This window comes from Culex pipiens, chromosome 2 (assembly GCF_016801865.2).
Source record: "Culex pipiens pallens isolate TS chromosome 2, TS_CPP_V2, whole genome shotgun sequence".
NCBI lineage: Eukaryota > Metazoa > Arthropoda > Insecta > Diptera > Culicidae > Culex > Culex pipiens.
Genome location: NC_068938.1, coordinates 63693202 through 63712342, shown reverse-complemented (window position 1 = coordinate 63712342; position 19141 = coordinate 63693202). Strand labels below are relative to the sequence as shown.

The following is a 19141-nucleotide window of genomic DNA, read 5'->3' as shown; positions in this document are numbered from 1 at the left end:
TTTTCGGAGGTAGACGGTGGAGTCCGCGCGCAGCCCTTTTTGTGATACTTGCTCGGGTGGAGGTTTCGAATGTCTGTCTGGCTGTGGAGGAGGTTCGGGTTGTTGTTTTTAAGGTGCGGTGAACCTCAGACACCTCGTTTGCAGAACCGCGCGCGGTGGGAACGAGCCGGCGAGGCAGAATAAATTATGCATAGCCAAGTTTGATATTGAAGTAATTATAGCCGGTGGTGGTTGAATGAGAGTTGAGAGAGTACGATGGTGACGCGTCGCGTCGCGTAGTTGTCGAGGAGGGTGAAAGGCGGTCCTTAACGAGGACATTGTTCTAAAATTAGCGAAATTTTGGCGCAAGAGCGGAGGAACTGTCAACCGCGGTTTTGAAAAGTGCACCAGGGCTGAACCGAAGAAGCCCGGCTGGTGTGAAGGTGTACACGCGGGACACAATGAGTCACCGGTTCGCTGATGGTTCAGGAAGATCTGCGCAATTGACGGAGAAGATTATAAATGTCACCTCGGCGAGCGATGGACGCGAGGGGCCGGGTGTTGTCTAGCCTAGAGTTTGAAATGTGACAAACGGTTTACATCGGTCGACCGGCAATTTCACCATTATTAATAGAACTTAATTAATTTATATCTGAGCGTACAGCCACCCATTCGGATTCGTTTGATCCGCGACGCGCCCGGCTGGAGAAGTCGATACCGCCGTCTAGCCGGATCGGAAAATAATTGGCGAAATTCCTCGCCGCACAGACACGTTGTTGCACGAGTCAATGGCCCCGGCTGTCTACTTCCAGACCTCGCGGCGTGAAAAGCTGTCTAAAATTAACCACTTTCGGGACCGCCGCACCGATTAAGGCCAATAAATCTAATAGAATCTCATTAATCTTTCGAACGGCTCTCTGGTTGGCGCGAAGATTTATGCCACTTCTGCCACCGTACACAAGTCGCTCGCTCCCCCGAGGGGTCGCACAATCAAACGTAAACAAATAGCTGTCATTTCGGCTTAAAAATCCCCTCCCCCGCGCGGCGGCATTTGTGAGTTCCATTCATAGGCTGGTGACAGTTTGGTACCCATGGGCGCGCGCCCCTAAGGTCTTGGAAAACTAGCAATAAATTAACATCCGAGGGGTCCGAGGGGGGGCGCTTCGACGAGGGGGCACGACTTGGGGCTGCTCAACAAATAAAGTGCACTTTAAGAAGTGCATGCCGTTTTGCATGTGCATCGTATGCATGGCTGCACATGTGCACATATATGTGTGCGAGCACACAGTTCAAGGTGAGGATCCGTGTCTCCAGGGGGAGGGGTCCCGGGTTACTACAATCCTGAAGTGGGGGCGCAGCGAGTGAATGCAAATTTATAGTATTGTCTTTGGCTCTTTGGGGTTTACATCGGTGATGCCGGATCGGGGATAGCGTCGGGGGAATCGCTGGACAGTGGGAGCGATATTCGGGATATTGGGCATTTGAAGACACTTGGTGAGCTATTGGCATAAATTTTTTTAAGTAACTTGAGATTACCGTGATCTTAGACTTAACCGACTTAAATACGTCGAAGTACAGTACTTGCTCGATAACTGGGCTGAGAGCAAGGCTCAGTTACCGAAAGCTGCAAGCTAACTGGGCGGATCGAAAAATTACGAGGAGAACGTCAATGCGATTTATTAAAAAAATATCTCTAGAATTTTTTTATCAATTTTTGTTCGGGTGTGACATGAAATTTAACGAAATCTTTAAAAAATAAATCGTTTCTGGAATGTTTTTTTTTGCATCCGCTTACCCCTCGATCGTTTGGCTGTGTTTTTGTTTTTTGACGTTTGTCTGCTTTTAACTGCGCTGGAGCCCAGCCGCGCGCCCAGTTTCCGAACAATTACTGTAAATATCCATTAAGTCTATTTGGAAAGAGTTTCTGGAGACCCTAAGAACTCAAAGGAGTCTCCAAAAGAACCCACTGTGCCACAATAACCTCTGAGGTGCAGCATATTTACCGACTCGTGCGGGTAGGAGGAGGGCCGGATCGTCATACATTTAGCGACAAGCTGGCGGTTCTGGCGGTGACTGTCAGCAGTGTGCAGGTGCGCGGGAGTGTGCAAAAATGTAAACACCGATTCCACTCCAGCACGAGCGTCTTCTAATGGGAGGGTTCGGCTACCAGCAGCGCAGCTTGTCGTGTCGTGTGTTTGGAAAGGCATTTTAATAATTAGGTAATATGTGCAGAACTGCTGGGTCTGGCGAGACTTCGGTGGGAGGTCCAAAGATCCAAAGAGGTTGTGAGGTTGGTTCTGAACTTTGCAAGTCGTTCAAGATCAGCTTGAAAGAATTGAATCCGAATCTCTTAGGCACTCCGGACTCAACTAGCCGTTAATCGAAAAATAATGACGCTGTACGCTACTTCATCGCTTTTGACATTTCGTGAGAAATGGGCACCTGCACACGGTTTCGGGGTCAATCCACCCCGTTGTTGTTGTTGTTGTGGAAGTCTCGGGGGCTTAATTCAAATTAACGCCGTAATAAAACCCCACTAATCCGACGGGGCGCTACTGCTAGCCTTGCCAGAGGAGGGGGCACACGCAAACGAGAAATCCGTGAGGGTGGCCCTCCCAATTTGAGCTGTGTGGAACAACGCTGAAATCGCACGGAAATCCCTCCCGACTTGAACGGTCTCGAAAATTCACGCACACCATCTCAGGGAAATGTCGAAATGTTTCAATTTCATTGACCAAGAACGTAAACACTCGAAGGCGTGCTCGAAGGGCAGTTGCATCTCACACGTCGGTGCTGTGCACAAGTATGCGTGCTTCTTTATTATCGCCGATCAGCACAAATTCACTTTGCAGTGTGGTGCTGGAGTGACATGATTCAAACAGATTGAACAATTGAAGAATTTACTGTTTTCTTTAATTGTTTTGTCAAAATGTCAAAATGTCAAAATGTCAAAATGTCAAAATGTCAAAATGTCAAAATGTCAAAATGTCAAAATGTCAAAATGTCAAAATGTCAAAATGTCAAAATGTCAAAATGTCAAAATGTCAAAATGTCAAAATGTCAAAATGTCAAAATGTCAAAATGTCAAAATGTCAAAATGTCAAAATGTCAAAATGTCAAAATGTCAAAATGTCAAAATGTCAAAATGTCAAAATGTCAAAATGTCAAAATGTCAAAATGTCAAATTGTCAAATTGTCAAATTGTCAAAATGTCAAAATGTCAAAATGTCAAATTGTCAAATTGTCAAATTGTCAAATTGTCAAATTGTCAAATTGTCAAATTGTCAAATTGTCAAATTGTCAAATTGTCAAATTGTCAAATTGTCAAATTGTCAAATTGTCAAATTGTCAAATTGTCAAATTGTCAAATTGTCAAATTGTCAAATTGTCAAATTGTCAAATTGTCAAATTGTCAAATTGTCAAATTGTCAAATTGTCAAATTGTCAAATTGTCAAATTGTCAAATTGTCAAATTGTCAAATTGTCAAATTGTCAAATTGTCAAATTGTCAAATTGTCAAATTGTCAAATTGTCAAATTGTCAAATTGTCAAATTGTCAAATTGTCAAATTGTCAAATTGTCAAATTGTCAAATTGTCAAATTGTCAAATTGTCAAATTGTCAAATTGTCAAATTGTCAAATTGTCAAATTGTCAAATTGTCAAATTGTCAAATTGTCAAATTGTCAAATTGTCAAATTGTCAAATTGTCAAATTGTCAAATTGTCAAATTGTCAAATTGTCAAATTGTCAAATTGTCAAATTGTCAAATTGTCAAATTGTCAAATTGTCAAATTGTCAAATTGTCAAATTGTCAAATTGTCAAATTGTCAAATTGTCAAATTGTCAAATTGTCAAATTGTCAAATTGTCAAATTGTCAAATTGTCAAATTGTCAAATTGTCAAATTGTCAAATTGTCAAATTGTCAAATTGTCAAATTGTCAAATTGTCAAATTGTCAAATTGTCAAATTGTCAAATTGTCAAATTGTCAAATTGTCAAATTGTCAAATTGTCAAATTGTCAAATTGTCAAATTGTCAAATTGTCAAATTGTCAAATTGTCAAATTGTCAAATTGTCAAATTGTCAAATTGTCAAATTGTCAAATTGTCAAATTGTCAAATTGTCAAATTGTCAAATTGTCAAATTGTCAAATTGTCAAATCGTCAAATTGTCAAATTGTCAAATTGTCAAATTGTCAAATTGTCAAATTGTCAAATTGTCAAATTGTCAAATTGTCAAATTGTCAAATTGTCAAATTGTCAAATTGTCAAATTGTCAAATTGTCAAATTGTCAAATTGTCAAATTGTCAAATTGTCAAATTGTCAAATTGTCAAATTGTCAAATTGTCAAATTGTCAAATTGTCAAATTGTCAAATTGTCAAATTGTCAAATTGTCAAATTGTCAAATTGTCAAATTGTCAAATTGTCAAATTGTCAAATTGTCAAATTGTCAAATTGTCAAATTGTCAAATTGTCAAATTGTCAAATTGTCAAATTGTCAAATTGTCAAATTGTCAAATTGTCAAATAATCAAATTGTCAAATTGTCAAATTGTCAAATTGTCAAATTGTCAAATTGTCAAATTTTCAAATTGTCAAATTGTCAAATTGTCAAAATGTCAAATTGTCAAATTGTCAAATTGTCAAATTGTCAAATTGTCAAATTGTCAAATTGTCAAATAATCAAATTGTCAAATTGTCAAATTGTCAAATTGTCAAATTGTCAAATTGTCAAATTGTCAAATTGTCAAATTGTCAAATTGTCAAATTGTCAAATTGTCAAATTGTCAAATTGTCAAATTGTCAAATTGTCAAATTGTCAAATTGTCAAATTGTCAAATTGTCAAATTGTCAAATTGTCAAATTGTCAAATTGTCAAATTGTCAAATTGTCAAATTGTCATTTTAACATTTTAACATTTAAACATTTTAACATTTTAACATTTTAATATTTTAACATTTTAACATTTTAACATTTTAACATTTTAACATTTTAACATTTTAACATTTTAACATTTTAACATTTTAACATTTTAACATTTTAACATTTTAACATTTTAACATTTTAACATTTTAACATTTTAACACTTTAACATTTTAACATTGTAACATTGTAACATTTTAACATTTTAACATTTTAACATTTTAACATTTTAACATTTTAACATTTTAACATTTTAACATTTTAACATTTTAACATTTTAACATTTTAACATTTTAACATTTTAACATTTTACCATTTTAACATTTTAACATTTTAACATTTTAACATTTTAACATTTTAACATTGTAACATTGTAACATTTTAACATTTTAACATTTTAACATTTTACCATTTTAACATTTTAACATTTTAACATTTTAACATTTTAACATTTTAACATTTTTACATTTTAACATTTTTACATTTTAACATTTTAACATTGTAACATTTTAACATTTTAACATTTTAACATTTTAACATTTTAACATTTTACCATTTTAACATTTTAACATTTTAACATTTTAACATTTTAACAATTTAACATTTTAACATTTTGTTAACAATTTTTCACTTATCCTCATCAATAAAAAAATGAAAACAATAATATATTTACTCATTTCAAATACAATACTCATCTTTCTGCCGCGATGCTAAAAGAACAGTAAAACTCGTCGACCAATTGGGTATATAAAGGTATGACGGATTTTTGCTTTTTATTAAAAAAAATAACTAATAGTATGTTTAGCATTTTTCAAATAAAGCGGGTTTTCTTTTTCATTAGCAATTTGTTTCGGAATTATTTATATTTTTTCCACATTTTTTTTTTGTGGTGAAATCTACTACACCTTATATTTTTAAAAACCTTGATGGATGAGGGACCGCAGCCATCACCAGGGTTACCAGGTCAAAATATGAAAAATCTGGCAAAGTATCGATTGAAAATCTGGAAAAATCTGGCAGACGAAAATCTAACAATTTTGAATGATGAAGGGGAGGGAGGACATTCATTAATTCAAAAGTTTGTAGAATTCAGATGGTTTAACTGATTTTATGGCCTCAAAAATATTGTATTTGCAATTTCTTTAAGAAAAATGCATTCATTTTTTTTAATTTTCAATTAAATTCGTCCTTTTTTATCAAAAAGTTGTTCAAAATGGGCATAAAGTGAAAAATCTGGCAAAATCTGTCAAAATCTGGCACAGAGAAGGGTGAATCTTTATTCTGGCAGACACTTGAAAAATCTGGCATTCCCAGATTTATCTGGCAACCTGGCAACCCTGGCCATCACTGACATTTCATTGTGTTTCGTATTTTCATGGTGTGATCAAGCAGCTCTGCGATTCTGACAGTGAATTTGCAAGAAAAAATAAAGAATTCAGTGAAATGCATGGAGAAAAATCTGCAACGATTGCCTTTGGCCCGCTGGAGTCTCTTTTGGCTCGGAAGTTTTCGCCTGGAGCTTGTTCCATCGGTGATTTGCGCCAACTTGGAATGGCTTTCAACGAGGTTCGCCGGAATTTACTTCAAATTCATCAAAACAGGTACGAGCAGAAGAAATAATCAATTCATAAAGTGATGTTGTCAGACATAAATCTGTTCTTCTTTTCAGGGTAATCATTGCAATGCTTTAAAAAAACAGGAGGACGAGGACTCGGAGGGCTCGTCAGGCCTGGCTCCGGATGGCTCCGTGGAGGTGACGGTTTTCATTGAGTGGTTATTTTGCCCGAAGAAAGTGTTTTAGTGTGAAAGCGAGTGTGAAAGTTTATTGTGGAATAAAGGATGATGTGTTGTAAATTTGTCATTTTTATTTTTTTGGTGGAAGCCATTTTGGGGAAACGGAGGGACTCACTAATACAGGCACAAAATTGAGCCGCCGGCACTAATACATAGACAAAATATAAGACCAATTAATTCACCAACACATGCAACAAAGTTTGAATGTGTTTGTGTTTAGTTGGTTAAAAAGGCATGAAATATTTCTTGCGGGTTTCCCTCGCGCTGATTCTGCGGGTTTTCTCCCCTGTCCGTGAATGGTGACAGTTCCCTCTCAATTCGGGAGGGTTTTCTCACGATTTTCCCCCGATCTCGGTTGCGTGCATCTACCCAAATTAATCACCCTTTTGAGTCGATAATTTCTATTTTCACTCAAACAAGCCCGCGCGCGATCATTTGTCAGGTGCTCCGGCGTGATTGATTAGAGGGGGCCTTTCCTCGATTACTCGTGTGAGGGGCTCAGCCTGCGCCCCGCTTTTGTTAGTGTGTCACGGTGGGAGTGATCGCGCGCGTGCATGATGTAAACAATGGACCGGAGAGGTTAGGCGGCGGCGGCGGCGGCTCCGGTTGTGAGTACCGGGTGTAATTAAGTACAAATTTGATTAATTATTGATAGCAATACGTCGAATTCGCGCGCGCTCTGTGCCCATTTCGCCCTCCAAGTTACGGTTCTCTCTCTCGCGAGAGTGTGCGCGCGGGCTTTTGTTTGTGTTGAGCCGCCTTTGTATTGATGGTAGTCGGTACAGCTATTACCCGGTCCCCCGGCGGTGTTGAGCCGTGAGTTATTTCGCATGATTATCGGTGGTTTTGTAGTTGCGCGCCCCCTAGAACCTCCCGTCGGCGACCTGCGCACGGTTATAAGTTAATTAAGAATTAACAACGAAACAGTAGTGTCAGCGCGCGCACACACACAACAGGAGTGGGCGCTACACGTGTGTGTGTAGTTGTGCGTGTATGAGGGATGTTCTCCGCGCGAAAAAGGGCGGAGAAATTTTAAAGCGAAGATTAATGTATCTATTTTTCAGCCGGGCGCACGAGCGCAAGCTACTCCGCGTGAACCCGGGACAGGTGACCTTTCGGCGAGAGAGAGAGCGAGTCGCGCATTAATAATTGTTCTGGCAACGCTGAGTGGCTTGTAGCTGCCGTCGTTGAGTCGGTCAGGCCCAACGATCATCAAACAAAACGGCGCGGGTAATTATCCCAAAGACGTCGGCAGGCTTGTCTCGCGGGAAAAGCTCGAAACATTTGCGCAGAGATGCTAATGCGAAGGAGGTTAACGATTATGAGTTTGCGCCGGGAGGCGCTTCTCCTTAAGGTACCATCAGCAGGGCTGACAAGGTTCCCACAGTAGTGGTGAGTGGTGGCCCCTTAACGTCCCTTTTGGCGGGGGTGCAACAAACTGACAACACAATGCACCCGAAGGGTGGTCGGTTATAAATTTCCGTGACGCCAGATTTTGACAAGTACATCGCGCGCGCGCACGGGTACTGCAGCAAAAATGGTAAACAATTATCGATTATTTAATGCGAATTAATTTACGACCAGAGTTGGTGAAGCTTCCGCGGTGGTCACCTGCAGTAGACTGGTTCAACGGTTTGTCTGCCATGTCAACGCTTGCTTAGAGCATAGACCTTAGACCTTCTACCTTGCCAAAAATCGTCCAATTTCAAGCGAAACTTTCTTAGGGATACCGTTGAGATTTTCCCTTATCCCCTCAAAAAAAGTGGAACGTCAACTCTTTCCAATCTCCAAATTCTCTTCTGCAATCCGCTTGAATCACAGTATTTAAGCGATGCAAAGCAGTTCTCTAAAAGTCAACGAAATAACTTTGTCAAAGTGCGGAAATCGATAAGACTTCAACAAGCAGAGTTACGTGGGTAACCACACGCAGAAAAATATTTTGTAGAATCAGCCTGTATGAGGTTTGATTCAACAAAATATTTTGTTGAATATAATCAACAAAATTTTTGCATTGAATCAACTCTCCAATTTTGTTGTTTCAAATCGATACATTTCGTTGTTTCAAAGCAGCTTTTTTGTTGAATCAACCCTCACTTTTGTTGACCAAAATTTGACAGAAAGCGCATTCTAATCAGAATTTTGTTGAATCAACGTTGGTTTCGTTGTGGAAACAACTCAAGATTTTTATCAAACTAAGGTTAGTCATTGAATTGAATCAACAAAATGTTGAATTGGAATAAAAATTGTATTTTATTGATGTTTAATTTTTTTATTTATTGAAAATTTCAAATAATTTCCATCTGTTCCTTCAAGTGTTGCAGCAAATTTGGCCCGTGAGACCGTGAGCCATTTTGCTGTTCTGGAACCACACCTGGTGTCGTTGACACCGCCGCTTCTGAGTGAACCGACAAGTTTGTCTCCCCGTGTTGAGCGGCCATGTTGGCACTGGCTTCCGGATCGTGGTTCTGTTTTCCGCAGAGGTCTGTAAGGACGAAAAAGGCGTCAGAGAGAGACATTTTTGTAGAATTCTAAGGCGCTTACCAAGCATGTCCCGTCGAAGATTAAGATCTTGGGGAATTCCGATAAATCTGGGTTGGTTCTCCATCTTGCAATGCACGCTGAGGAACTTCTGGTGGTGGCAGCTTTGGTATCTCAATTGTCGGGTTTTAGTCGGCCTGATTCTGGGTGGCTTGGAAAACAACCCGAATCTCGAACACAACCTTTTCGTATTCCGCGAATCGCTCAGATAAACAGGCCACGGATCCATTTGTATAGCCTCGCCGCACGGAACGGAAAAAAATCGATCAGCCCACTGAGAAAATGTCAACATTTTGACAGAAAGGGGGCACGTGTAAACCACAATAATTTTCATTGAAATAAAAAAACACAGTCAAGTTGATTCAACGCCGTTGTGGGTTGAATCAAATCAAAATTTTTGTTGTTATTTCCAAAGGAGTTTGACAAAATACAGCAAGTAATTTCAACTCAAAATTTTGAGTTGTTTCGATCGGTTTTGAGGGTTATTTCAACAAAAAATCGTCAAGTTAAAACAACAAAATATTTTTTTGATTCAAACCACATTGATTTTTTTGCGTGCAGACTTGAAGGGACGTTTTGAAAAAAATCAATTTGACTTTATGATGGAATTGCCAAAAAAAAACTGTAACTTCAAGCGGATACCTCATATCAAGTTGCAATCTTCGAAAAAGTTTCTCCAAAGACCTTGCCGAAGACCGTCAACCAACTACCTTCTGAACCGGCCTAACTCCCCGGCATCACCGACATGGCACCGCGCCGCGGAAAAATTGATAAATATCTCGCGGCCGCACCGTACCAGCCACCGTCTCTTAGGTAGCTCGAACGTACATAACCTAGCATTAGATCTGCCCAGTGCAGAGTCCGGCTGCAGCCACTTCTTCGGTAGCGGGAATAACACGATGATTAGCTGGTGAAAATTGCACGCTGATGTTCCTTCCTTCGCGTCGGTCTACACCACAAAGTAAGCTTTCCGTGGGTGGGATCTCTTGAAGGTTTTGACGGTTTAGCAGCATCCGCTGCCGCGGCTAATCGCCGAACGAGGTGAGATTATAAAAGATATGGTAATTACATTGATTGAGCACCCTTCGCACGTGTGCGCGCGCTCAGCTTTGTGCCGCTCCGCCATTTCTTCCGCGCAGGAAGGTTAATCGCGGTCGGAATGTTTACAATTTGATAAGTCGTTATCATTATTCAAAGCGCGAGCGAGCGTTTGGTGAATTGCATCGCGGCCACACCTCCAGCTGCTGAGGCGAGCCTCGGTTTGCCATTTTGTGTGGTATGGCGGCAGCTGCGGTGTTTTGAGCTGGTGATCGTTGCGCGTTGACACCCACCGCCATTTCCGAAGATCCCCACTTACTAAGGGTGTCCTCAGTTAATGGAAACTCAACGAGTTTCCATCTTAGCAGCGACGATAATGGACTCTGCCAATTGTTTACACAATTAGCCAAGTCCCTCCCTCCGCACAGCTCCATAGATTCGCTAACATCGCATCTTGAATATCAAACCGATTTGTCAATGTTGTTACCCTCTACCTGCTGCGCGCAGGACTCCCCGACGACCTTCCAGCAGCGGTAGCTGCAGGTGCCGGTCCATTGTACACACCACGGTACCGCCTCAACTTGGCAAGCGCAAAGCCAGTCAATCGGTGAGAATCGATGTCTGCGCAAGGGCTCGGCCGCAACGGTATGCACCCTCTCTGAAGTCTCGTTAGACCTCTCGGGCGACTTCATACCGGACTGGCGATTTTAATTATTTATAAATTCATTAATGCCACTTCGTGCGCTGCGCGATTGTCCCGCCGAGATCATCAACGCGAGTCCAATTCAAGGAACAACTCCACACCGTATTATGCAATCCGCGAAGGTCTTTCAGGCCCCCTCCGAGCGATTCTATTCACGACGACACCGATCCGTCGTCCGAGTTTGGAGGAGGACACCGCGCTCCATTCAGAGGCGTTGAAGACCCGCGCGACTTCAACGGTGATGGAGGTCGTTACGAGGTATCCGTACTTCCGAGAGCTGCTGCGGGTGCAGCAGCATCAGGCGTTATTATCGGTTTTATGTGTTTATAGACGCGAATTGAATGTAATTGATTTTAATTCAATCTCTGCTTTGCGCCCGGCCTTCCAAGCGTGAGCTTTTCCGATATTGATTTTCCTCGCCTATTTTTACGCGATAATTTCAATTTGATTTTTCGACTTTTATTGCGCTCTTTTTTGCGGCTACGCCAGATGAGTGGTGCCTCCTTCTTCTAAACCTCGTAACGCCAGACGCGGGTGATAATTTAAATAATCTATAAAATCACGTCGATAATTGTTCGTAATTGTAATTGAACGTTCAATCAACGGCGTCCCTGGCGCGTCAGCTGCCCACAGATGGCACCAGAAAAAAACCTCGTAATTGCCTTCCCAGAGGTGCGAGCTCTCCGTGGAGGATTCACGAAAAAAACCTGACCGCACTTTTAGATCGAATCGTTTTTGGGGTTTCGTAATAGCAATAATCTCCAACAACTTTAGCCGGGGCGAGGAGGTGCCCCCACCGAAGATGATGAGATTTATTCGTAACATCTCCCCCTTACCGCACCCTTGAACCCCTCGGAGATGAAAAATTGGATCGAGAAAAAGGGAAAGCCGAACCCCGAAGTATCATCGGGGGAACCTTAGGTAATCTGGCCGCGGCTGCGGCCGCCCGAAGGAGGAAACTACTTTAAATTTCACACCAATTTGTCAGCACACACACACACACGTTTGTGTAACAGTACTTTTGCAGCTGGAGGCTGCTGACGCGCCCTGCGGAATATACGGCGAGGCGGTCCTGCTGAAGTGACCGTTGCAGCAAGCGGTGCCACCGGAGTACGCCCCGCGGGGGTATTGTTTTAAGTGGTCGTTGTGGACGACGATGAGTTTCGTTTTGTGGAGGGGATGTTTTTGGGAAATTTTGAGTTGTGGAGCTTGGTGGTGATAACTGTGAGGAGTTGAGGTGTTCTCACGGGTTTTTTTGGCCACCTGAGAGTTTGTAAGTTTTTGAAGTGTTGCCAGATCGCTCGATTTTCATTTGAGAGGTTGGAAGATGTGTCAAAGTTGTGTTTTCAGTGGTCATTGAAACCCAATCTAATGAGGCATTAACAGCCCCTAATACCTGAGATACTAGTTAAGTGCTCAAAAGCAATAAACAATTAGCTGAATCGTGCACAACCTTCAGCATTAAAAGCCATTGTAATTACAGGGGAGACCATCGCTGCCACCCCCTTGCCGAGGAAGAACCTGCACTTTTTCCAACGGGCAAACCCCTCCGCGCGAGCAGCTACTGCCAGGCCACATAACCTCAACGTTCAAAACAAAACATATTTATGTGTGCCGCACGGGTATTTTACAGCCCCCGTCTCTTCAGAGGACCATCACCGCTTCTTTATCGCGGGCTGTGTTCCAGCGCCGGGGTCGTAAAAGATATGCGTGCGAACATTGGCGAACCTTTCGGGGTTGGGTCCGTGCACTGAACAACGCGAGAAAAGGTGGACGGAGGCAAAATACGACCTCGGGGGCAATAAATAACGTAGGTGTTTGCGTTTAATAAATTCATACCGCTAATTTAACAAGTAGTTATATATTTTTAATTATATTTAATATCGCATGACCAGGTGCAGTAAACGTGTGTCATGGGCATATTTCTGCGCGCGATGTCCGCGGACTAGAGACACGCACGTGGGACTCTAGCGCCGGAATGTCGCGAGAGGGACCCGAGATTCCGGCGAGGTCGTGACGCCTCCACTCGACTCGTCAGGTGCTCGTCAATCAGCTGGAGAAATTCCTCAAGTTAATCAATTTTCCTACCCCGACGACGAGCGTTGCGTGTCGCGAGGACCCAAGATTGCGCCGCTGCCTCCCGGAGGCGGTCCAGAAGTCAGCAGCAGCGCGCAGGGACCACTCAAATCTATCAAAACGTCGCTACTTTACGGGCTTCTCGTGGTGGAATCCGCTGCAACGCTCGGCCGCGCAATTAGGCGTGCTCTCCCGGGGGGGAAATTTCGAGAGATGAATGAATTTCGCTGTTCCGCGGAGCCCTCGCGCGGACCAATCAGGCCAGCAATCCACACGGTGACCGCCGGGGGGCATTTCGGTGGCCGGAGCGAGTTGAAACAGATGAACTTCTTTACATCTCCGGACGGGGCGTGTTAGGCTGCGCGCTTCCTCAGCGGTCGTCGGAGGAGTCGTGCTGGGGCGAATGAAGACCATAACTATGTATTAAGCAATAATAACAGCAATAACAATAAAGATAATGATATGAACGAATCTGTCTCTTTCACCCCTGGCTGAACTTGAACCGAAAGCACCACGTGAATTAGACACCTCCCCCCACCACCACCTTAAACCAGTCCAAAGTGGGCAGTTTGTTACTGTTTTCACCGCGTGACGACCACGGCGGGTCATTTATCATAATCCCACGGGGGAAAAGACGAGCGCGGCTCAACGCGGAATGCTTCAGCGCGTCGGCCTCGTCGATCTTCTTTAATTGTTTCAAATGGGTTGTGACTCTAATTGCGGCTGACACCTGTGTGACAGATGTGATTACGTGTGCGCGAGGTCTCTAAAAAGTAGCACTTCCCACCAGGTTCTTCACGGCGACTTCTTGGAGGACGTCAGCTTATCTGCGGGTTCGTCGTCGCGGGTGGAAGGTAATGATTTATTGCCCCCTGGACGGCCGCTGTACTTGCGCGGACTTGGGAAAGCTGGCCGCGGCGAAAATCTGCCGGGATTCTCGGCAACAATTATACACACTCTTACACCGCAGTGAGGGATGATTAATTGCACGCGAAATTGTAACGATTCAGCGCGACTGCGGTGGTGGTCCGGCGAAATCAACCGGCAATCAGATCTTCGCAAAACGGACATGTGTACCTGTCCGGGGCGTAACTGTGTACCGGGAGGGATCCGGGCTGATGTATTGCTGGAGGTTGATTAAAGTGCGTTGTTTATGGTGGCTCCAGGAGTTGCAACATTGCAACGAAGAAAGTTTATTTTCGAATCAGACTTCAAGCAATTCTGAATATCAGAAAGCGACCAACAAGCTCAAAATTTGGCTCACAAACAACTAAAGTACCCCTCGACGCTACTTCCAGCGCACGAGCATGCCCGAAAAAAGGCCCGCGGCCGCCCGGCTTTGAATTATTTATCTCTTCCCAAACTTAATGATTTCCTCTATTAGCGGGCGCGATCTTTTTTCCTTCATCTCCCTCGCTAGATGATGAGTTCAACGGGGGGCTCCACACAACATCGCCGGGCGAGGAACGAGGGGTCTCGAAACTCTTTTTTTGCCCCAAATAATCAGCCCTCCCTCGGGCGGTTCCAAAATTAAGCCGGGGAAGTATTAAAAATTTCACGGGGTATTAAAATTAATAAATTTTCCGAAAAATTTCGACCCCCCCTCTTTTTCGGGGGGTCTTCTCCGGTAGAGGGTGGTCGGCCGGCACTTTTGACCTGCGTGCGGTCAATTAGAACCGGGTTGTGAGTGCGCGGGTGTCCGCCGGTTACCCTAATTACACTCTGGCGGTGGATCACTTCACACCTCCCTTCTAGGTGTGATGAAAACACTAATTCGAGTGTCCGGCGTTCATCATTTTGCGTAGATTACATGGTGCGCTGCCCAAAACAAACTGCCCTCCCGGCTTCGGACACCCCGCTCTTGAAGAGTTACGCGCCCGGCGCGCCGTTTCGCGGCACGGTCAATTATTATTACCACTTCCTTACATGTGTTTTGTTCGGCGAATCGGGCGACCACTTGACCGCCCTCCACGTGCCGCCCCGCACGGCACAGACAAGCAGAAGTTCGAAATTTAAGTTTGTAGTACGGGTACTTGACGCTAGTGGCGCTACGCTGTGAAACGCCAAGAGCTAGAGAACAACAGGTGTCGCTAGTGTTCAATTCAAAACTGACGTCTGCGTCCAGTTGTCTGTGGCTTACCCTCGCAGCTTTGATTGATTTTAAGAGCTTCTTAATGCTCTTTTTGAGCGTGGCGGCCGCGGATGCATCAAGCTTTTTTCGAAGGTTCCGCGCGCCAACACTTTCTTGTAGATCTCCAATCAAAGCGCACCCCTCGCGGTTCCAATTTGGCACTTTGCGCGAAAAAAGGTTTTCCATTTCTGATGATGCACGGCACCGCGATGGGGGAAGTGCCTTCGCGCGTGCGGGAATTGCACTTTTTGAAATTAATTTTTGGCGTGGCCTCCAGAGTCGGATTGAATAATCTTCACGCCGAGGGCCGTCCACACAAATCGACAAAAACAGGTGTCTCGTAGAGTGGCTTACCTGAAAATAGAAACAGAGAAAAAAGCGACGAATGTAGTAGAATATAGAAAACTTTAAAAACCATCAAATTAGCGATGGAGGTTATCGATCAAGTGATTGAAAGGTAGTATTACAGTTTTGACAAGTTTAACTAATCAAATCTCGCGCGCCGGTTTCGCCACCTCGCGACGGGTAGCTGAACCAGCAGCGCGATCAGGTTGTTTCGAGCGAAAGCGGTTGGGGGCAGACCCAGCTTCATCTGCTGCTGGTTTGATTCGTGTTAGCTAAACACTAATGAATTGGGTCAAGATCTCGGCTTGATAGCTCAGCTCGATGGCGTAGCTCTGAGGGGCGTGAGTGTTTACTAATGGCACCGCGGGACGTGTCCGCGCAAATTCCAGTGCGCGTGAAACAAAAAGTCGATCGCAGGTTGAGGTTGTAGTACGCAAGCCTACGACAACCTCCGATATCTGTAATCTCAACTCTAGAATAACCCCAACGCTGGTCAACTAATTTGCCTAAGTGCCCTACCTAGAATCGACCGAGTCCTGATCTTCAACCAGGTCGAGAAACCCCTCAAAAGCTTCTAATCACCCCCTAGATTTGGCCCAAGCCCAACGAGAAGAGCCATCGAGCAATCAACCAAAAACAGCTTGCCAACAAAGAGCTGGCGATGCTCGGCGTCTCTACAGAGATAGAGGAGTTGGTCCCGAAACGACCCAACCAAGAGCACAACAGATGGTAAATTTATATTCATACACACATTTAAAATAAGAGATAAAAAAATTATTTAAACATAAAATTATGGTTTGTGTATGTAATTTCGGGGTTTAAAGCAGCAGCTTTTTTTGTAGCGTCTTCTCCCTTGCCTATTTTGCTGGCTGGCTTCACCACAGAGAGTTGCCCCGACCACCACCCGCGCCAAGGCTCTCGCGTCAGAGGCTCACACACGGCTATTAATCTGTCGCCACCCTCTCAATCCGCCCGCCTCGCAGCGAGTTGAGGAGCCAGAGCCAAGTCTGAGCTAATGCTGGCCATATAAAGGCGCACTTGACTCGTCTTTCAGACTGTTGGGACGAGGCTCTGGGAGGGGGGGAGGAGGTTGACTAGAGCTGGATACAAGAATTTATACCCATATTTGAGACTATGGTTGGTGGCCTCCCCCGCCACCCTCTGGGTGGTTGGAGGAGACGGAAAAGTTTTTTTTTATTATTAAAATGGAAATGATCGTACAGAGCGACAGCTTTTGCACGCAGCATCCCTCCTTTTTGAGGTTTCTCGGAGAGGAGCTGTAACTTATGCTACTATGAATTTATTTATTTCGAAGGAAAAGGTTTTGATTTGCTGGGAAACTCTAACTTCACATTTTTTTTAATTCTTTTGGGTTTTAGGAAACAAAAACGTAAAAAAATGCTGAAGAAGAAAATACAAATCAGGAGCGTTTGGTACGGTATGTCCACGCATCCTTCCTCCCCGGTAGATTCTGTGAAATGTGGGCTGGCCGTTTTAATTTTTGTGAATACTTTTTCGGATGTTCTCGGACGTACGTCACTTAATAATATTGACAAAAAAAGCTTGGGGGTAATCTAAGCCAGAGACTTTAACAATACAAATCAGTTGCAAATATTTCATAATATTTCAAATTTAAAAAAAAAGTTGAGTAGAAACAGTAGAACATCCAGGTGAATTACTCACATTTCACAGTGTCTCCTTTACATGCAGCGGAGACGAATGACCAAAAGAATCACACACAAACTGGCCCTGCAACGTTCTAGGGGGGACCTGTTCCGAGTGGAGCTTGTGGAGACGCATTGATGACCATTCACGGGACACAGCAGATCTCGTTTTGCGACCGCGGTATATGGAAATTGAAACCCTGCTCAACAGTACTCAGCTCAAAGTGGAGCTTGCCCCGTTCATGCGAGGAACCACGTGGTTACTTGGGGGTGCGCGAAGTTGACGTCGAGACGACCTTGTCAACGCGAAGCGGAGTTCGAGGAAAAACGTCCGATTGATTTATTCGGCTAAGGGGGCGTGTGGTTGATCCACATTCGGCCACGAGTTCATACACGTGGCAGCCTTTCGTCAGAAATTGTATAGCGCTCGGTGTCAGCTGTCGGGGAGGTCCCCGCTCGGGTTGACAGATGTTGAGAACACCTTGGGTGGCTTTTTGGGACTGTTTTTGGGATTTTCAGGTCAAGTTACAACAGGATGCTCGGTATCGTAACCTGGGAGATCAAACGGCAAGGAGGTCAGTGATTTGGATTAAGTTACTCCATATTTAGATCGACTAATGATGATCTAACGCGACAATGCTTACAGAACTCTGTAATGACCCTCCTACGAGCTGATCAACAGGTCCTTTGGAAGCCAATGGAATGCAATGAGCCACATGTGGCCATCACTAGCTATTATCGAGAAGCGACCTCTTCCATCATAAAAGCATCAAACCATCATCGGAGACCTTCTCTTCGGTGTACGAAGAGAGCGCCCCTCTAGCCTCACTGTGGGAACTGGTCAACCTGACTGCGTCTGTCTGTATCGCGCCCGTTGAATCTACCCGGCGAAGAAGGTCTGCTTCTTCAAAAAATTAATATATTATTATTCGATAAAATTTAAATGTTTCTATGTTTTCGAGGGAACCCGCGCGCACGCGGTCGATTTGTGTTCGCTTCTTCGTCCTCCTTTTAGCCTCTTCCAAAACTCCACAGGTATTGGAAGATAGACGTTTTGTTGATTTTTGTTTTTCTTCTCCACTCAACGCCGCGCGGGGTGTAGATTCTCATCTATCCGCTGACCCCCTGTTCGTGTCCACCCGCACACAGACACCCGAACCCGGCTCGTTTTTTGTGGCTTTCGGGGTCGATTCCTCTTCGCCTTCTCCTTCGCGCGTTGATTAGCCGATACCTGAACAACATGCGATGTTCTCTCGTTGCGCTTTTTGCTCAGGCTTCCTCGCGGGTCAAGGTGTAGGTGTTCATCGGTGTGGGAGATTCGATCTTTGGAAGTTTACCGCACCGCGCGAGAGAGGCTTCTGCGATGATTATCAAAGCGTGTTCTCTGCCCCTCTTCCCGGGGAGAAGATCCCCCGAGAAGAGCATCTTCCTCGGCAAAACGGTACGGAATGTACCTGTTTGTACCCCGCGCGTCTTCCCTCGACCTCTGTGTTTATTGTTGTTTCGTTTTGTTTTGCGCGTGTTGTTTTACGGTTTTCTCTCCCTGTCCGCTTCAGCGGTGGTGGCTCCAGAGAGGTCTCTAAGCCCTCCTGCTCCTACCCGGCTTTGCGCGCGGTGGATTAGCATATTTATTGCGTTTTAATAAAAATTTATGTTTTGGATAATCATTGAAGATTCGGGTTCGACTCGGAGTCCGTTTCGCTCGTTCCTTTATTAATTACATGGATATTTAATTTATGTGCGTTTCTTGCGGGTCACTCACACACGACTACACGGTCAACCTGCGCCCCTTCTCCCTCTCCGCTTGATTAATCTATTGTTTCCGTTAGGCAGGTGAATATTCTTTTTTGTCATCCGGAGAGAGCATAAAAGCATACAACTCTTCGATAGTCTCCGAAGAAAGAGCCGGGTCTCCCTGCACACTCCGGATTGTGTTGTTTGGATTTTTA

At 44.0% G+C, this 19141-nt stretch overlaps 1 protein-coding gene and 1 long non-coding RNA gene across 4 annotated transcripts in view; one reads left to right on the top strand and one right to left on the bottom strand.

The window, feature by feature from the left end:
* LOC120420813 (zinc finger protein GLI4) overlaps positions 1-19141 on the bottom strand; it is a 90462-nt gene that overhangs the window by 28085 nt on the left and 43236 nt on the right. The window lies entirely within an intron of this gene.
* Positions 5915-6764, top strand: LOC120420814 (uncharacterized). The gene is made up of 2 exons (XR_005605899.2): positions 5915-6504; positions 6573-6764. It is a non-coding gene; the product is annotated as an uncharacterized LOC120420814 (long non-coding RNA).